Source organism: Lissotriton helveticus, chromosome 1_1 (assembly GCF_964261635.1).
Source record: "Lissotriton helveticus chromosome 1_1, aLisHel1.1, whole genome shotgun sequence".
Taxonomy (NCBI): domain Eukaryota; kingdom Metazoa; phylum Chordata; class Amphibia; order Caudata; family Salamandridae; genus Lissotriton; species Lissotriton helveticus.
This window is the reverse complement of record NC_136057.1, coordinates 1,959,693,354-1,959,699,353: the sequence shown is the minus strand read 5'-3', so window position 1 is coordinate 1,959,699,353 and position 6,000 is coordinate 1,959,693,354.

The following is a 6,000-nucleotide window of genomic DNA, read 5'->3' as shown; positions in this document are numbered from 1 at the left end:
ACTGGCTCCCAAGGAATTGAGGGGCCCAGTGCATTGGATCATGACAGTCTTACTCTCCAAAAGAGGCACAGGGCCTTGCTATTATTTGAGCTGTGGAAAACATTTCTGCAGAGTGGTTGCAACTTGTAAGGGCTCATTCTTCTGAAAGGGACAGAGTCTGGTTCAGGATTGGAGTGACAGCCGAGCAAGAGGGGAAAGGCAGAGAGGCAGCCTACTACTCAGGGATGCAAATATAATTAGTGCAGAAGGTAATGTAAGGTAAAGTTGCTTTGGGGTCCAGGTGTGTATGGTGCTCACAACACCCTGATTATATTGGGTCAATTTATGTTTTTGTGTGACCTCATTTGCTCTTTTATACTGCTCACATTTAGAGCAGAATGCGCAAGGACACCTCCGGATAACAGCTGCGCTGTATAAATATCATTAACATAACATTAACAATGTGAACTACAGAAAAGTACCAACGTACCCCATGAAATGATCTCGTACTTCCAGAACCCTGTGCTCAGTCTTACCATGTCAGCTCCCCCAAGTCTCGCCATAAGGTTTTGGAGGGGGGCAAAAGTTCAAAATATTTTCCTTAGGGCTCAGAGCAAAAATGTTTGAAGACCTCTGCTCTAGGGGGTCACACCCTCAGAACGAAACTAGAGGAATGCTGTGAGAACTGGTGTCTCCTGGTCCACAATGCGGTAGCTTGGCGCAAGCGGGAAGGCACCTAGAGGCTATGTGTAAAGCGACTATACAGCACACACTTCCACTGAGCCAGTAAGCGCACACAATAATGGACACCACACCAGTACTTTGATTATCAGCAAGTTACTTTTATCTAAATTAAAATCGCGGCTGTTAAATAATTCAGGCGGTCGAGATAGCTTTAACTTAATTCACATTTCCGTGAGAGGATAAAAGGGTTCCATTACTCAGTTATAAATATATAAATAGTGTATAATAAATAACTGTAGGTCGGACTTCAGCACCTGTAAGAGGTTCCATTAAGTAACCTTTGTCAACATGGAATTTCTCTTAGTCCGCCCCTGCAAGAAATTCCGTGAAGAACATTCATTTAACACTTTTTTAAACCAGCACCTGCAAGAAATTCAGTACCGAAAACCTCCATCAACATTGCATTAACACAGAGGTAAATCTAGTGCATGAGGTTGTAATCGGCCTCTCAGGAATAAGGCAGGGTCAACATTTCATTGCCTGGGCATGAATAAATAACACTCTACTATGCGGTACCAGACCCCTCGCCCAGGGGTTAACGAATAGTTTTCTTACCTGTCGGTGTAGTTTTGCAGCTTGAAGATCTTTCTGGATTCACTATGCTGTGCATTATTCCGCGGTCTTGTGGTTGGGTCCGGATTCGTAGTCTTTTCTTTGTTTTTTTTTTTTTTTCTTAGCCCAGGTGGGCGTCGGCGTCACACCCCCTTGGGTGTATTTCCGGTGACGTCGGCATGCTTCCTGCGGAAGCTCCCACTCTTGGGCGCCATCTTCGGGTTCTTTTTTTCCATGTTTCTTTCGTTTCCGAAGTAATGGCAATGTTCTAATTAGTTGGTATTTTACCACTTTGTACTTTTTAAATATCCTTTCTTTTGTTAACCACCTCTTCTCTCTCCAGCCTCATCTTTCTGGCGGAGGTGGGTGGGTTCGCTAGTGAATCCAGAAAGATCTTCAAGCTGCAAAACTACACCGACAGGTAAGAAAACTATTCGTTTTGCAGCGTGAATCTTTCTGGATTCACTATGCTGTGCATAGATTTTGTAGCGGTTTCTCATTTCTGTGGCGGTTGGGTGGAAGATGAGCGTTGGGTATTGAATATGTGCTGTAGCACCTTCTGTCCAACTTGAGCTTCCTTGTTCATCTGTATGTCCACACAGTAGTGCTTCGTGAACGTGTGCACCGAAGCCCATGTTGCCGCCAGGCATATGTCTTGTATGGGTGTGTTAGCCAGGAAGGCTATTGTAGCGCCCTTTTTCCTAGTGGAGTGGGCACGTGTCCCCTCTGCTAGCTCTTGTCCTGCCCGCTTGTGGCAGAGTTGGATTGTCTGTGCGATCCATCGTACAATGGTCTTTTTGGTTACTGCTTTTCCCATGTAACTGTTGGCGAATGACACAAAGAACTGTTTTGTCTTCCGGTGTCCCTTCGTCCTTTCGATGTAGTGCATGACTGCCCTTCTGGCGTCCAGGGTGTGCAGAGCTCGTTCTGCCGCAGTTGTTGGTTTTTGGAAAAAACTCGGTATCTGTATCGACTGGTTCATGTGAAATTTAGAAACCACCTTCGGCATGAAGCTTGGGTCAGTCCTCATCACAACCCTGTCCTTGTGTATTTGTATGTAGGGTTCTTGCAGCGTCAGAGCCTGAAGCTCGCTTACTCTGCGTAGGGACGTTATTGCAACCAGGAAAGCTGTTTTCATAGTTAGCATCTTTAAGGACGCCTTGTGGAGCGGTTCAAAGGGCTCTTTCATGAGTTCCGTTAGGACTATGTTCAAGTTCCATGCCGGTGGCGGCACCCGCTTGGGCGGTGCGATCCTTTTCGCCCCTTCTAGGAATCTCTTCACCACCTGTGACGTGAAGAAACTCCTGCAAGTTTCACCCCTTGTGTAGGCGACTATCGCTGCTAAGTGAACCCTTAAGGAGGATGAGCTAAGGTTCTTCTCTAGCAAGTGCGTCAGGTACTTTAGCACTGTGGAATCCTTCTTCATTTTATTGTGAAGTCTTTCTTGTCTACACCATATTGTGAACCTCTTCCATTTTGCCACATAGCACTTCCGAGTGCTAGGCCTTCTTGCCTCCCGCAGGACCTTCAGTGTACTTTCTGGCAATCTTAAATGTGCGAACTCTATGTCCTCAGGAGCCACGCTACTAGGCTCATGCTCTCTGGCTCTGGGTGTAGCACCTCTCCGTTTTGCATGGAGAGTAAGTCTTTTCGCCTGCTGAATCTGTGGTGTGCACACTGTGTCATCTCCATGATCTGCGAGTACCATGTCTGCCTCGCCCACTGTGGTGCGACCAGTATCAGTGTCATGTTGCTCGCTCTGCACTTGCTCAGTACTCTGTGCATCAGTGGTATCGGGGGAAAGGCGTAGGCAAATGTCCTTGACCAATCTATCCATAGGGCATTCCCTAGTGACCCTTCCTCGGGCTGCCTGGATGCGAAGTTTCGGCATTTTGCATTCTGGCGTGTGGCAAACAGGTCCACCGATGGAGTTCCCCATCTGTCGAATAGGCGCCTTGTCTCCTGAGCATTGAGCTCCCACTCGTGGGATGCCGATGTCTGCCTGCTGAGCCAGTCTGCTTGTATGTTGTCCTTCCCTGGCAGGTGTATGGCCAGCAGGTCTATCTTGAGAGGGATGGCCCATCTCCATATCTCCTGCGCTAGCATTGAAAGCGGGGCCGACTGGGTGCCCCCCTGCTTGTTGATGTAGAACATCGCAGTGGTGTTGTCTGTTTGTATCAACACCTTGTGCTTGTACAGTCTTGTTTGGAAGGCTTTCAGTGCAAGGAAGATCGTCTTCAATTCTAAGTAATTGATGTGCTTTGTGGCCTCCGTCGGTGTCCACAGTCCTCTCACCTTAAGCTCCTCCATGTGAGCGCCCCATCCCTTCAGGGATGCGTCTGTGGTGATGGTCACTGTTGGCGTTGGGGACGTTAGAGGCTTTCCCTTTGCTATGTTCTCCATGGTCCACCATGTCATCTCCTTCTGCACTGCGTGCGTTACAACCACTAGATCCTCCCAACTGCCTGTAGCTTGTGACCATTGCTCCTGTAGCCATTCTTGAATGGGTCTCATGTGGAGTCGTACATTCGGTACCAGGTGGATGCATGATGCCATCATCCCCATGATCTTGCTCGCAGTCCTCACTGTCCGAGCTTGTCCCTTCCGGTAGAGGCGAGTTTCCTTCACCAGCGCCCTCGCCCTCTTCTCGCTGGGGAACACCTTGCCCTGTAAGGTGTTGATCTGTGCTCCCAGGAAGATCTTCACTTGTTCCGGCTCCATTGATGATTTCTTCCAATGGATGGAGAACCCCAGGTTTATGAGCGTGCTGGTCACTGTATGTGCGTGCAGCTTGCATTTCTGGTATGAGTTTGCTTTCACCAGCCAGTCGTCCAGGTAAGGGTATACGTGTATTCCCCGCCTTCTTAGGTGCGCTGCGACTGCTGCGAGGCACTTTGTGAAAACTCTTGGTGCCGATTTTAGACCGAAGGCCAGTGTCGTGAACTGGTAGTGGCTTTCTCCGACGGTGAACCTGAGCATGTGCTTGTGCTTTCTGTTCATTGGGATGTGCAGGTATGCGTCTTTGAGGTCTATAGTGACCATGAAGTCCCCGATCTGCAACTGTGGGAGCACTTCTTGCAGGGAGGTCATTTTGAATTTTTGCGTTCTTATGAATTTGTTCACGAACCGTAAATCGAGAATGGGTCTCATTGTCTCGTCTACTTTTGGTACCAGGAAGTACGTTGACTATACTCCTGTGTTTCTTTCCTTGAAGGGTACCCGTTCTATGGCCTGCTTCTGCAGGAGTTCTTTTGCTTCTTCCTGAAGGCACTGCAGCTGCTTGCTTGCTAGTGGCTTTCTTTTTGGTTTTCTGCTTGTTGGCCTCGCCTCCAACTCTATGCAGTATCCGAATTGGATAATGTTGAGGATCCATTTGTCTGATGTGATTTCTCTCCACTCTTGGAGATGGAATCTTAATCTTCCTCCCACTGGAGTCCTGTGGTCGTAGGTGTCTAGTTTGTCTTGACCCATCTGTACGTGCTGCCCCCTGGGGTCTTTTTTGCGGGCGGGCACACGGAGTTTTTTGAAGTCACTTGGAGGTGGGCTGCTGGCCCCCTCTTCTATTTTGTCCCCGTCCATTTCTCCCTCGAAAGGACTGGCCTCTTTGTTGGTACTGCCAGGGCTGCTTCTGATGACCCTGCTGACTCTGCGAGTCTGCCTGGTGCGTTTGCTGGAAAGCCTGGTGTGATGTACCTGGCTAGTTTCCGCCTCTCCCGCCGGGCCTCCGTGACGGGGTGCCCCTCTTGTTCCCTCTGAACTGCAATGCTCCCATGGATCTTGCTGTTTCGTTATCCTTCTTCAGTTGGCTGAGCTGTTCATCCACTGTTGGTCCGAAAAGCGTGCTGCCGTTGAACGGTGTGTTCAGGATACTGTGTTGCACTTCCGGTTTGAAACCGGATATTCTGAGCCAGGCGTGCCTCCTTTCCGTGACGCCCATCATCATGAGCCTGCTGGCGGTGTCCGCCCCATCCAGGGCCGTCTTAAGGCAAGAATTTGCCGCATTCTTTCCCTCTTCAACCAGCTTTACTGCTTTCTGCCTGGCATCCTGGGGCAAGTCCTTCACCAACTGCCCTAGTCCCTCCATGATTTGGTACATGTGCCTGTTTATCAGGGCGTTGGAATTAGCCATGCGCCAGTGGGTCGCGGCATTCCGTTCGATCCTTCTGCCCACCAGATCCATCCTTTTGCTCTCCTTATCCGGTGGTGGCCCCGAGGTAGTGGGTACGTTAGCCCTCCTCCTTGCTGTGGCCGTGATAATGGAGTCTGCGGAGACCGTGCCCTGAATGTAGGCCGGGTCCTTTGTGGCATGCTTGTACTTCTTCTCAGTTCTGGGAGTTACTGCCTTGCATGTTGCGGGCTCCCTGAAAGCTTCCTTCCCCTGAGCCAAGACGCTCTCGAGCATTGGAAGGAGCTGGCTCCTCGTTTGTGTTGGGAGCAATGTTTCTAGAAGGAAGTCTGCTTTCTGCTTCTCTTCGTCGAGCTTGAGAGCTGCTGCGGCAGATTGTATCACCGAGTTGTAGGCCCCGATGTCGTCCGGCGGTGAGGGCCTCGAGGGGTAGGTGTCGACCACCTCCTCCGGGCTGTCGGTGTCGACATCGATGTAATCTACCTCCTGAAGGTCCGAGGGTGCCGACTCTGTGTCTGTCCTGCCCTCCTCCTCCTCCCCATAGTTGTAACTATCGTAGGGGTTCTCGTACTCCTCCTGGTCGTCGATCACCTCGACGT